Source organism: Chaetura pelagica, unplaced genomic scaffold (genome assembly GCF_000747805.2).
Source record: "Chaetura pelagica isolate M959 unplaced genomic scaffold, ChaPel_1.0 scaffold248, whole genome shotgun sequence".
NCBI lineage: Eukaryota > Metazoa > Chordata > Aves > Apodiformes > Apodidae > Chaetura > Chaetura pelagica.
In genome coordinates, this window is record NW_009954309.1 from 604,994 (window position 1) to 620,051 (window position 15,058).

General features: G+C 38.9%; 1 protein-coding gene across 1 annotated transcript in view; it reads right to left on the bottom strand.

Annotated features, from left to right (window-relative positions):
- The window catches only part of GFRA1 (GDNF family receptor alpha 1), a 137,025-nt gene that overhangs the window by 10,995 nt on the left and 110,972 nt on the right, over positions 1-15,058 (bottom strand). The window lies entirely within an intron of this gene.

Consider the following 15,058-nt stretch of genomic DNA (forward strand, 5'->3'; position numbering starts at 1 on the left):
GAAAGAGCTCGGTAGGGATGCTCACCACATCAGTCAGCCTCCTGAGACATCCAGCACTGAGCTGTCAGTAGGTGGAAGAGATTAAGAAAACAAGGTCACACATTGCCTCTGCACTCAGGCAGCAGGACCAGGGGTGGTGTCCTCTGGTTCTGCAGCTGGAAGGAAAGATCAGACAAGCTTGCTTGAACACCAGTCTCACAAGGCCCTGAGCGCTGAGCATTACAGGAAGCTTCTGTTCATGCTATGCCAACCTTAAGCAGCTGATATTATTGCTGGTTTCTTGAGCACCATGTTCACTCATAAATTTTAAAAGGGAAGAGAATGACCACAAACATCTGCTTTTGGTTAAGTGACTAAAAATGTTCAAGACTTTTCTCTTAATTAACCATATGTGTATGTATGTGCATGTGTGTTGTGAGCGCGGTTACGCACAGAAAGAAAACACTTTCTGAAGAAAATCCTTAAAAGGATTTCAATACACTTCAGACAACAAGTGGCTTTGCTGCAAGTACAGGGAGGCAAAAGCAAAGGCTGCAGATACTGAAGAAACCTTGCACAGAAAAGCAGCAGAAGCCACTTGGCTGAGCACCCCTCACATAGCTGTGCCCTCATCCAGAAGCCCAGAGTGTCAGTTTCCCACAGCCGCAGTGACGGGGCTGTCCCTGCGCCCGAGCCCCTGGAGTCCAGACATCAGACTGGTTTGGGTTCTTCTTCTTTAAAGTAATTCAAGTTTGAACAGCTGTGATTTGGATTAATTGGTGAATTTTGCATTTTTGGCACAATCTGCTCTCCCCGGACGCACCACTGAAATAAAAATTGAAAGCATTTTCTCCCTGTTCCTCTAATCCTGTAGCTGAGTCCTGCAGGTGCACAGATGTAGCCTCAGAACTACCTCAGTATCCATGTTCCTTTCTAGGACTGAAATATTCAAAATTTAAAATGTGGAGAGAATTTTTTTTTGTTTTTTAATAATGCAATAAAATTTACAAGATGAGTCTGTAACAAAAATCAGGTTATGGCACATGGTGGCTGTTAATTCCATAAGAATTCAGCCAGATCCACACACATAACATGAAAATTTTCACCCAAATAAAATTTTAAATTTAAAATGTGGAGAGAATTTTTTTTTTGTTTTTTAATAATGCAATAAAATTTACAAGATGAGTCTGTAACAAAAATCAGGTTATGGCACATGGTGGCTGTTAATTCCATAAGAATTCAGCCAGATCCACACACATAACATGAAAATTTTCACCCAAATAGTTAACATTTTGGCAAAGTTCCAAGTCACTGAAGATGATTGGTTTTTTAAATGTGAAAAGTAAGACAATTTCAACTTTAAGCATAGCTGCCAGCTCTGTCTATAATAATCTGGTTTTATTTTCATTAAAATATACTATATACTTTTTTAGAAAGGGCATTCAAATTTACTGTTAGCATTCCTGATTAATAAATTCTGATAGCATTTTAATTTCTAGAAGTGAATTCATAGAATAAATTTTGATTGCTGGCATTTTATCTTCTACAATAAGCATATGTTTCAACAGATTGTCATGACTGAAAAATCCAGTTGGTCTTGTCCACAGATCTCTATTAGCTAAACTAGATGTTGATTTGTCCAGTCAGCTTCCTAAAAGTTTTTAAAAGGCCCTGGCAGGATGGATCTTAAAATGCAACACTTGTGAGAGACTTTGGTGTAGCATCCTACACTCGTTCTTCCCCTGCTGGAGTGAATGAGTGAAAAATCATCTCAAAAATACTAGGTGTGAAATCCTAACACTAATTCTCTTTAATGGGCTACACTGTAGTGGACTATACTTTAATGGATGATATTATTCCTCATGTCTATTATCTACACATGAACAATGCTCTCACACACACCAGTTGCACTGTTGTCAATGAAGCTATTCAAGTAAGCAGAGAAACCCTCGTGGAAGAGGAGTCTGCAGAATCATCACCCTTTCAGAAAGGTGTCTTATTCTTTTCTGCCCTGATCTCACCTCATCAATGGGAATTCATCCCCTTGGGCAGGCAGCAGCAAGTGAAAATGAAAAGTAACTTCCTAATACCAGCTGCATAAATGGCCACAAATTTGGCCTCAGTAAAAAGTACTGAGACATTTTTTCCATCACTGAAACAAATTTCTTAGACACAAGAAGTAGTGAGAATGTTAGATGATTAACAATTATAACCCTCTTAAAACAAGTCTGAGCCCATAACAACCAGATTATGCAAATCATTATCAGATTATGCAAAATGGTATTCACAAGATCTGATCCTGCTTTGTTTCATCACACAAAAGATTCACAGAAGGACAGAAGGCTTCCATTTATGCTTACATTTAATAAGCCAGGGAAAACAAATAGACACTTGCTAGTAATGCAAGTAATGGAGATCAACAGGATCACTTTGAGTATATTTTGTAAGATTTCCATACTAAACTGAAAGAAGCTTTTGAAGATTTGTTGTAACTAGTTTGTCTGCTTTTTGATGTATTCTGTTGTGGCAGACTGGATAGTTCAGGGGATTATTAATGGAATATAGAGTCTTATATTCCAAGGTAGCTAGTTTAATCTAGCTCAGGTCAATACTGGCAACTATTCTATAGTATTTCTGAAATGAGGAGGCGGTTCTGGAGCACTTCTTCTCTTAAGAGGACAGGTTCAATGCACAAAAGTGGCACTAATTTGCACCTCAGGCAGTGCACTTCTTCAAAGAGAGTAAGGAATTAATGGGATATAGGTTTCTAACGTGGCAAAGCTCTCAGGATGTTTTCCCATGCCCTTCATTTCCCTTTCTGTGAGATGAGTTGCTCTGTTGAAAGGGGACAGCCCTTCGGTATCCTCAGGTTTTTCTAATTCCATTGCAAACCCTACAAGAAAAATCTTGAAGGTGCCCTATACTACCAAATTTTTAAGATCCTTTAGTGGGACTCGAGAGAGAGATTAGAAGGTTTCACCTAGAAAAACATCTTGAGAGTGCTATCTGAAGAGAATCTTGATTGATGATGGTTGGCAGCAAATATTTCCCTGAGTGCATAATGGTTTTATTAATAGTTCTGGACTGAGCTGAGGCAAGTAGAAAATAGAGCAAGTGAGATGGGTTTTTTTTGCTGTCTACCTACTCAGGCACATCTACACACAAGCACCAGCTTTGTCTTCCTAGCAAGTTTCAGTTTGTCATCAAGTTTCCAGAAACGAAGCATGAAAGACAAAAAACACCTCTGGGTGTGTGTTGACTGCAGTAATGATACGGCTTGTGTGTTACTCCTACCTCCAGAGCAGTGGGTGGAAAGTCACAACTAAGACAGTATAACGAGAGATGAGGGATGAGTATAATGCAGCCTGTGTGTGCTGCATATGCAGACTGCATGTACACACCAGCACTGATCTGCACTAGTGTATTGAGCTGTGCCAGTGAGTTTAATGGGTTGAAGAGATGCCATGTTCAGTGGCCAAGACGTGATTAGCCTCTCTAATACTTGAGAACAGCATCCTTAAAAGGGATCTGGGATGTCACTATGCTGCTCACACTCAGTGATCACTTGAAGAGCACAGGACATGGCTTTTCTGATACGCCTTGCAAGGATGAATGTAACTGCACTACAAAAGGCTTTGCACATAACAGAGGGCAGCAGATGATGAATGAGGACTTGCAGAGCATGTATGAGCAGATGAATCTCACTGGCTTAGAGATTACTGGGAGCTGCAGTTTTGCCAGTTGCTCTCTTTAAATGTTCATGAAACACCAGAGTCCAGTCTCCTATTTCACTGACATAAACTCACTCAACTTGTATTTTAGGGGCTGTCCCTGGGATGCAGACCCATGGTGACCAGTCCAGCTCCCAAAGAGCAGAGCTCTCTCACTATGGGCACTTACCAGAGAGTTGTACTGCAACTAAATGCGACTTTGTATCTGAAGAAGAAAAGCCTCTGCTTAATTAATGATTCCTAAGTATCCTCATGAAGCTGCTCTCTGGGTGTGGACAGGGTGTGTTTTTTTATCTCAGCCTTTTTAGTTGTGTCTGTAACAATCTGAATTTCTGATCTTCAAATAACTGTGACTGAATCCTTAGGAATAATCCTTAGGAATAAACAGGAAACCTTAACCAAAAGCAATGAGGATTAGGCCAACTCTTGATGAGAGCATGACTCTGCAAATAGTTACAAGAATTTGTCAAATTCATTTAATTCAAAATCAGTTAGAAAAAAAAGAAATAATTTTTCCTTCTGAATTTGCATTTGACTTCTGAAATTGTATACAGGCAGTCAGCTCCCTCCAGGAACAGATCCCTAAATTTGCCCTCGGAAGTAGGTAATTACAGTGTGTATGCAGTGACATGGAATTCATCGTATAATGGTTGTTAGGAATTTAACTTGGATACATGCCCCTGTTAATGCACTACTTTTTCTAGAGGAGGGCAAACCATTGCAAAAAACACACTAAATGCTCCTTGATCTGAAAAGCTCTGATTGAGCCACGTTTTTACATTTGTGCAGTTACAACTTTAGGAACAGGTTTTCACAGATGCTTGCAACTGCTTTGCTTTCATCCATGCACACTCAATTTATATGCCCACTTACCCACCTCTCTCCACAAATTAGGTACTCACAGCTGCAGGTAGCTATTTAGATCCTACCTGGTACGTCTTATCTGCCCAGTACATAACAAATTTGAATGTACACATTTAAAACCTGAGCATGAATTCAGTACCTCCAAATGCTTCTGTACTTGTGCTAATGCATATCTAGCCTTGAATTAGAGGCAACTTGAGCCTTCTGAAAACGTCAATCTGGAAAAATAAAGTACCATGTAATGCAGTATTTAGTAAATTACTGCTTTGAATACCTAATTCTGTTTTAAGAAAGACATGAGGGAGGATAATCCTATAATTCTTTAGGACATGCTGAGCAAATCTAGGAAAAAACATCCTGCATTATGCACAACAGTCAGCCTGTTTACTTGTGGCTCACAGAAAAAGCTAAACATGCAGGAGGGCTTAATCTGAGGTGGGATTATTAGGACAAGTCTACTGATTAGAACTACATCTTGGAGTGGAGCAGTTAGGCTGTCCCCCAAAGTACAGATTAAAATAAATGTTTTGAAGTCCTATTGATTTTGAAGGCAGGGAACTGAAATGGGTGACAGCATCTCAATTTCTGGAACTCAAGAGCAAGTTAGAAAATGCTGCAGAGTAGGTAGTTTGAGGCTAGCACAGAGATCTATTATTCAGGTAAGACAGTTGATTAGGAGACATAGGGGTAATAACTAAGTAGGAGATAAAGGTGTCATTTATTTCCAGTATTTGATTACTAGCGTACAGTGAAGACTGTAAGTAAAAAGAGCAAACAGGTTAAAAGCAGAAGGAAAATATATTTATGTTCGGATGTTTTGTTATCACTAATGTTTTTCTTTTAAGAATATGTCAGCCAGTTTGGTTAAAAGACTGCATTTCATTTTCTGTCCTATAAGATTGGTTTGACTACTTGAAAAATTCAGGCATGCTATGGAAAAGGTTCCAAATTTTAGCTCTTCAACAGTATACTATTTTTGCAGCTATGCTGTCTTGCCACCAGTGTATGATTAAGAATTATTACTTATTATTCTAATTTCCATTGGGCTTTTCTATATTTCATTTACTGCTGGTTACAAGGAAGAAACTATTCCTAAAAATCTTTGTTGTTACTGTCATGCTTTTGATCTTATCTGCCACATGAGAACTGCAAGCCTGGGTAGTTTAATTTTTAAGAACCTTAGTTTGTGGTTTACGTACAAATACCAAAGAATGATGTGTATATATGTAAGGGGTAACTGATAATTACAACATACACTTAAGGATAATTGCAACCTACACAACACTAGAGTTATCCCATTTTTACAAGAGTATAAAAAGCAGAATGTGATGAGGTTGTGTGATTGCCTCTTTAGACTCAGCTGACTTTCTATGCATAAACATACTTCCCATTCTTGGGTTTGCTGTTGGCAGAGGAAGACAATGTATCCTCTTTAATCAAGGATAAACTAACAGGATTGTCTCAGACTTCTTTCTTAACTGCACCCCAGCATGGCCACAGGCCCCAGCCTCTTCCCCTTCCCCACTGAAACTTCCAAGGCAGACCAGCCAGTGATGGCCCAGTGACTCCGCCTGTGCCAAACAGGCTCAGCATCCTTCCTGCTCACTCTTGTGCAGTCTTTCCCCCCTCCCTGAATCTGCACTTAGCTATTACAGAATGACAGAATACAAAAAAATGTATATTGATAGAATTCATACCCAAATAAGTCTATGAGGCAGTTGGGTTCCCACAGATTACAGAATGGACCTCCAAGAAGAAAGGGAGTGGGGGGGGGGGAAGAAAGAAAGAAGAAAGGACAGATAGGAAAAAGATCTAATGAAGATTAATGGGTAACTGGAAGTGAGGTTTCAGAGATGATGCAGATAATGCCAGTAAATTGAGAGTAATAATCTAAAAGCTCCTGTCACATAAATAGGCAGAACTAGACTGGGGTATTGCTTCTTGAAGGGGAACGTTCCTCCATGATATAATAGTGCATTTCTGGAATTTCTATTTGCAATAGGGAGGGCTTCAAAGAGTATAGGAAAGTGTTTAATAAGGATCTTTGTGTTTAGAGCTTCTATCTCAGTATGAGTTTAAGAGAATCTATTTCTAAAAGCAGTGTGATTTTCTTTGTTGGTACTGCAGAGATGTTTAGCCATTCAGAAGAGAGATTCCTTCCCCTGCCACAGAACCGTAATGTTGCCATGAGAGTGTAAGAGGGTGAACAAAGCTGCCACATCCACTTCCACACCTGGCATGTTCTGCAGGATGTGTAAAAGGAGAGAATATGGTAAATGCCTTTAAGCCCATATTTGTCCAGTGGGCAATATCCTTTCTATTTTTCTGGGCACTGGAGCACTCCAATTCATTCACCTTCCACAAACACTTTAACTCTACTATATTCTTAATAATGATTCAGCTAAAACCAGCAACAAAGCAACCTGAACACTTGAAACTTCTAAGAAATAGACAATTAAACAGGCGTGCAAAGCACCTGAGGTCTGTGCAGAACTCTCTTTGCCTGATAACTGCTCAGGACCTAGCACAACAAGGCAGAGGTTTCTGCATACTACCCAATTCTTATCTTTAAAATTATTTTGGGGTGCAAGTAAGTCAGAGCTATGAGCATAAACCAGCAAACTTTAAACCACACTTTGCTATGATCAACCACTTGTCTCAAAAAACAGCACATTTGGAGTTCTCTGGGAAACAGATACTGATCCATGCAAACCACCTGCAGATCATGAAGAAGTGCAAGTGTCCACAAGTATCCACAACAAGCAGACTGCAAGTGCCAACAAGGGTGAGTACAAACCAGGGAATTACAGCACAATCTGAATGCAGTTGTCATCCGTGAGCTCTTCTCTACCCATCTGTACAGCCCAGGACTCAAAAACATACCAGGGAACCAAGATTTTGGGAAGAGACTCTGGGGCAGGCACCCCTGCAACCCTATGCCAGGATCTGGGACCATCTCTGGAAATTTCAGGGTGTAGGAGATGAGATGAGGCAAACCTCATGACCCTGCACCAGGACGGTGCACAGCACATCAGGGCCCCTCTCAGGGACTCAACCTTCTCCCCCACGGAACAAGGAGGTTTGTGCAACAAACGGTTACGCTGCTCCCCTGACTTCTCACCCCCTGTGCACCATCCCCCCACAGGATGGAGAAGACATGTAAGTCACAAAACTGTATGCATCTGTGATTTAAATGCTTTGCTATCCAAAATTGTCCAGCCTCCACACTGTCATTTGTCTTAAACTGTCACACTACAAAACAAAAAAACATCAATACCTGCTTCAGTGTTTAAAAATAGATTTAAATTATAAAAGTCTAGTGAAATCCCTTTGCAGGTCTAGCAAAAGCAATTCTTTGCAAAAATGGCAGAACTAATAGATAAAAATTTAACAAATAAAATCTTCCTTTATTCTGACAGCTGTTGAGATATTTAATTAATTTAGCAAAAGCATCTCTGTATTGATAACTGTATCAAATAGCTGCAATAGTAGGAGTTTTACTTGGGTTTTCGTCACGTATCTCTGTGGTTATGCTTTCTGAGCATAACATAGTGCATTAACATAGTTTGTAACAGTAAAATATTTATTGTTTCTAGAGCACTCAAATACACTACAGGGTTTTCAGAATAAATAAAAGCTTTGAGGTGGCATCTTGGCTTCACTAAAGTGAACCATAATTCATTGGGTTTTTAAGGTCAGGAGCAGCTTTTCATTATGAGCCAACGGAATAGCTAGTATGATGGGATGCAGGACTCCTGCAAGCTATTCCAGCTACAACAAAAAAGTACTAATGATATTGAGGTTTCTATTCTTGTTCTCTGTTCCATTAGAAACCTGGTGGCACGGTCACTTTTGCCTGCACTTGCTTCTCAACAAGGTCAGCCTGGTGGCACAACCAGAGTTACCTGGACTCAAACAAGTACAAATGGAAGCAGAGTCATGGCTAAAACCTAGGATTTGCTAACAGTAAATAATATGTCTTAAACAAAGCACTTTGTCAAGTCCCATAAAGGCACAATATATTATGAGCTGTACTTCCAAAGACAATATGATTAAACATCTAGCACTGCAATGCAATGACCTGGATTTTTTATTAGTGGTAGTTATGCCTTAAAATTAAATTATAAGACTGTATTCCATTTTATGACTGGTTTTTGCAAGCTACACTGAGCTATCCGTTTTAAAAGGGAAATAGATGATGGACTAGATTCTTGATTGTGAACTAAAGTTGGTTGACATCAGGAATACATTTAATATGATGAAGAACCACATAAAGTAATAACATGGGCTATGAATAGTTTGATTTGGCTTATCTGCCATGATCCAATTTTCCGATTCAGGTCTATTCTAGCACTTTGTATTTTTGTGGGTATTCCTGTAAGAGGACCCTGATGTGAAACATAGAAACAATTGTGGCTTAGGGGAACACTGCAAATACTACATCTGCTTTTAGTAGCAATAATTTGCAAAATTATTTCTGAGGATAAGAACTATAATCTGTCCATAGAAATTTCAATTTTCTGTAGAGGTGTGTAGTACATTTTAATATAGTTGTATTTTTGTAAGTCATTAAATTGGTTTTTAGTAACCTCATACTCATTTTCAATTGAACAATTATTAAACTATAAAACAAAATTGCATGATCCCTAAAACTGTAGCCTGGAGTTTTACTGTCTGCTATGAAGTGCTGTATTATTATAATACACTAAAGATGCTCAGACTATTAAAACTTTTTTTTTTTTTAAATTAACTGTAAAATATTTTATAATTGATGAAACAATTCTAAAGTATTAGGATCTCCACAGCATACATGCACAATATTTCAATGTAATGAAAAGCATGCTATTCAAAAAACCATAATTTAAGCTGTAATTCCAGTATGCCAAATAGACCCTTTTGCTGCCTTTCTGTAATGGGAGTTTATCACACCCAACTGCCAACACTAACAATGTTCCAACAGAATGTTTAGCATTAAATACAAGGTCCAGTCTGACAGACAGCTTCACGTATCATAGAATCATAGAATGGTTTGGGTTGTAAGTGACCTGTCAGATGACCTAGTTCCCACCCCCTGCATGGGGGACACTAGACCAGGTTACTCCAAGCCCCATCCAACCTGGCCTTGAACCCTTCCAGGGGTGGGGTTTCCAAAACTTCCCTGGGCAACCTGTTTCAGTGCCTCACCACCCTCACACCGAAGAATTTCGTCCTAATGTCTAACCTAAATCTTCCTTCTTCCAGTTTTAATCCATAACCCATTGTACTCTTGCCACAAGCCCTTGGAAAAACTCCCTCCTCAGCTTTCCTGTAAGCCACATTCAGGCACTGGTGTTTACCAGGGTCTGATTATAACAACAGAGATGTTACACTGTCAGAGAGTTTTAGCCTGTACTTTACTCCACGAATCGTGACTGATCTTGCAAAGGGGCCTGGAAAATGAGAACATTTACCAAGGCGGGTAAATGAGAAGAATTTTCTGTTGACTACTGGTCTCATAGCAATGCTGACACTAATGATCCATCTAAGCCGGTAAGGTATGAATGACCCTTGGCTACATCCTCCAACTGTGCCTCTGATGTTCAAAAGAGGGAGAAGACTTCCTGTACTTAGAAATTAATAAACTGTATTACTCAGATCTGTAACTTCAGCTGGATTTCAACAAGCTTGAAAATGGCCTATCTTGTGTGGTCCTGAAATCCTTTGCCACAAAAGGTGAAGAACCCAAGTGTGTGGGAACAGTCTACGTGATCATACTATTAGTACATATGGATCTATCTGACTGCCACTGAGGTGCACTGTTCCCACAGTAAAGAAGGAAAACCGCCAACTGCTCTCCTGCTTACCAACACCAAGATTTCCAAATGCATGGAAAAACAAATCTTGTCCCTTGTTCATGGTAACCTGACCTTCCCTAGTTCTGTCTGAAAGGTGCAACAGCCAGAATGTTAGACTTCCGCATTTTTTGAGGTCCCACTCCAGCACGGTGCAGAAACAAACAAGGATTAACCTCCCTGAAATCAACGCCACTGGCATAAATGGAAAAAATCGGCCCCGTGTGGGTGAAACATAGACATTTTCAGTGTTCCCCAGATTAGAAGATTAAAGATGAAACTTTACATTATCCCTGGCTGTCAGATTTTAATCAGAACATGCAAAGCACACAAGACTTCTCTAGATACAAGAAAACTGCTACTGAAGCAAACTAGAGATGTTGCTTTCTCAGAAGAAAAGCTGTCAATAGGTGTTCTTTAAATCACTTCTACCAACAGGCTGACCTCATTATGCCAGCTGATCCTGAAGATAAATTTAAATATTTTCATTCCAAACATTTCATTGATATTTTTATTATTATTTTGTTCTGGGACAGCATTTGGAGTTTTTTATCCCTGTCTATCTTTTGCCGCAGACTATCACTTTCTCTGTGTCTGCAATGCCTGAAGGCAGAGGTCCAAATACAACTTCTGAGGGATGGAGCAGGTGGGGCATTGGAAAGGACAGTGCACAAAACAGTAAAGATACAGAGAGGTTTATGAAGGGATGGGGAAAAGAGGGTGCCAGGCATATAGGGGAGTTAATGCTGATGCTCAGGGGATCAGTCAAGTTCCTTTTCTTTCCATTCCAGCTCAGCATCTCAGTAGTTGTGCTATCCCCCCCATCAACAACACACCTACATGCTGCCCCTGTTTCCTGCTTATGTTCACCCACCACCCATTTACCAGTCCATGAAGCTCCAGACCTGCTGTGCCTTGATCCTCAGGACACAACACTGAAGCTTTTAACCCTCTCCAAACACCTACACAATGCTTAAGAACAATAATAATAGTTAGCACATGGGAAGCTACATTGAATAATCATAGACAGCACTTCAAATACCAGATTAGCAGACCACACAGTGATGACAATCTGTAAGAGAGAGACCTACAAGCAAAAAGCATAGTAATTTTCACTCTGTGAGTCATGCTTAAGTCCTCGTCTCCTCCAAGAACTGAACTCTGCCTCCTGTTTTTGTTCTAAGACTTGCCATACCAGTTATTTCCTAAAGGCTCTAGGTTTATTTGGAATTATAGGAATTTGTGGAAGAACAGCTAGCAATATGACCCATATAGATTCTAAACACTCACTAATTTTACATGCAAATAGAAAGAATCAACATATTTAATTATCTGTCTCTTTCCCTCCTTGTTTCTCCAAAAATGTTTGAGCTTTTCAGTTCCCATCTCATACTTTTTTAGTTTTGCTGCTGAGAATATGAAGACACTCACATACTGGAATCCACTTGCTTTTGGTCTGAAGGGCAGGATCACACCCATCTGCTACTCACACTTCTCCAAAAGCACAAACCCTTCAATTCCCTCTGAATGCTGCACTAAGGTTACTAGAGCAAGACATAACAAATGTGGGAAAATACAGTAGAGAACTATCTAAGGAGCTGACACATTTCAATGCATAAATTTACACTGAAAAGTCCTTAAATCCCTCAATTTTTATCATTTTTGTGCAAAATGCTCTCTAAAACATTAAAGCAAACCCAGTACAAAAGCCTTAGGTTTTTACTTAGTTCTGCTGATGACGCATTAACAAATGGTCTAACCTAGTCTAATCTATCATTTGAAGTTTATTTCATAATCATTTTTCAGTTCCATGCTTCTCTCCTAAATGCAGAAGCAGCATTATTCTTGAAGAATACATGTTGTGAATACACATCCAAACTCATTCTTTTGGCCCTTTCAAATAATCCAACGTGATGGCTCAAGCAGTGGTGGAAGAATGTGAGACTGAAAGATCATAACCATGTTCCGACTGGTGTACAGAACACAAGTTATGATTGAGAATGAAGGATAACCAAATATGTCAGTTATATGTAAAACATTAGAGTGCAGCTACCAGAAGAAAAAAAAAAAGGGATGAAAATTACTTAATGAAATATGCCTGTGTAAGGAGAACACTGTTGGCATTCTTCTTCCTTTTTGTTCACAGTATTTTATAAATTATTTTTGTGTTGCTGAGGAGCCTTTGAAAGATATCAAACACCTCAAAAAATGCTTGAATTTAGCATTTTATATGAAACTAACCACTATTTGTTCTGTTTTAGCGAACTTTGTTAGAAGCCAGGTTTACAAAAGAGTTGAGAGGATGCCTGACAAAGTTAAGCATCTTCCTGGAAAGGATGAAATTCTGATTCAGTATAGGAATAGAAGAAATCAACATTTCTCTGTATCAATTTCAAATAAGAAAACACCACCATAACAGAAGACCTGTACATTCTTGTAGCAATGGTAAGTTGAAAGCAAGAATAATTTCTAAACTGTTCCACTGAAAGAAAAATTATCTAGAAGTCCAAACCTTCAATTGATATTCAAAATAGATACTGAATACAGGTAAAGAAATAGTATCTCCTATTTTCTTTAAGCATTCACAACCCTTCTGATTCCCAGGTTTGCATGTGAGCAGGAGTCCATGGCACAGTGAAAAAATCATTAGTGTATTCTTACCATTCTACAACCATTTTGAGCAAGTCAGAAAAAAATGTATCAAAGATTTCTCAGCCAGTGACACGTGGCAGACTGGGCTAGTGCCCTGTATTTTACAACCCTAGGAGGTTAGTATTTGTTAATTTCTATGGCAATTTATACTAATCAATCACTTTCTGCTCTTTCTTCCCTTACTGTATTCATTTCTATGGCAATTTATACTAATCAATCACTTCCTGCTCTTTCTTCCTTCATTGTATTTTTAAACCCATCAACTAAGAAACACAGCCTTATAGCATCTCAGTGACCATTTCCTCATACCCCTCTGCCACTGTCTTTTTGTGCTGAGACTAAGGCTTTTAATTCTACTTTTCACAGCATTTAGGGTATATGGCCTTTTTGAAGCCCTTCAGCTCAACTGCTAAGCACATAACAAAGCCCTTCAGATTGCTTTTGGTGGCACTAGTTCATGTTTTGAAAATATTACAAAGGCATATTTTTCACGGGAGGAGAGCCCTGGAATTAATGCACTTTTCCAAGTGGGATATGAATGCCTCCAGTTCTTTTGTAAGATTTGCATTGAGGTTTCAGTCTTAAATGCAAAGTGGCACCATAGTGTCCAACAAGCACAGGTTTCTTTTTTTAAGAAGTGTGGGCTTGTTTTGGCTCTATTTGCAAGTAATTTTTTGAAAAAGGCATTAGAATATGAGCTTTGTTCTTTGTGCTCCAGCTCTGACACAAGGATGCAGTGAACACCAAAATGTTGTATTTCACAAGAATAAGACTGCTTGATTCACATAACTTCAGTGACCTTTTAGTTAAGACTTATCTAGAGTTTCTACAAACCAGCCAAGATCATTTATTTAAAGGAAGCTGTTCTCCCTACAGACCTTCAGTTCCTGTGTCCAGTACATCAGGGTACACTTGAAGCCATAACACAGCTTTAAACCACTGCTGATAAACTCATATGGGATGTGATTTCAAAATGCCAGAGTAACAGGAGAAAGGACAGGGAAGAATTCAGTTAATTTTCAAAACACTGGAACATCTATTCAGGCTCGAGGAACATTTGCAAATCAAAGGGAATCCAGTGGGATTTGTGATCATTTGTCATTTTTTCAGTTTATTATTTATCATGTGTGCTTTGGTAGCATCTGGAGACCTTACTCTACAGGGGACTGCACAAACACTGAGATCGCTCCCATAAAGCAACTTTTTAATAAAACATAAAGTGAATTAATAACATTCCATAAAGGTCTTGCTTTAAATGCACAATATTCCAAGTTTCAGGTTTAAAAGGTTATGTATCTTTTTAGTATATTCTATTTGGTTGAATGACTACTGCATATAGACATACATGCTTATAACTATCTCCCTCTCATCAGTAACTTACAAAGCTTAACTAAACACAAATGCATAGATCTGAAAAGCAGAACTAAACCAGAAGGACCTAACCTCAACACCATCTACCATTAACCCCATATACTCCTTGACTCCGTAATGCCTCTGAAAAATGTTAATTCATGGCCAATTTGCCAATGCAAAACAAATGGAGAAACTAGAAAAAGATGAAGATGAGAGAGTGGTGCAGGAAAAATTAAGAAGAAAAAGACATTTCCGTGATGCAAATGGTTCATTTTAGCAAACATGGAAACTTTTGATACAGTTTAATATGAAGAACACACAATCAGTTTTTTATAAGTAAGTGAATTATGAATGCTACAAGTGTGGAAGAATTGGAGAATCCAGAAAAAAAAAAATCTTAATACCAGATGAGACCTTGGACACTTTCATTTGTGTCCCGTAGCGGTTTTCCCTTGGTAAAGACAAACATTAACAGACCAAGCAGATCTATCCCTGACCTAATTTTCCACTTAAAGCACAAGAAATTTTTATAACCCAAGATTCTAATCTGACCTAAGGATGTTTTCATCTTTCATTTCCTGTTACCCCTATCCTGCCTTATTTCTGAAGTTGACTCCTGCCCAAGTTCTTCAAACTTTCTAAGAGCTG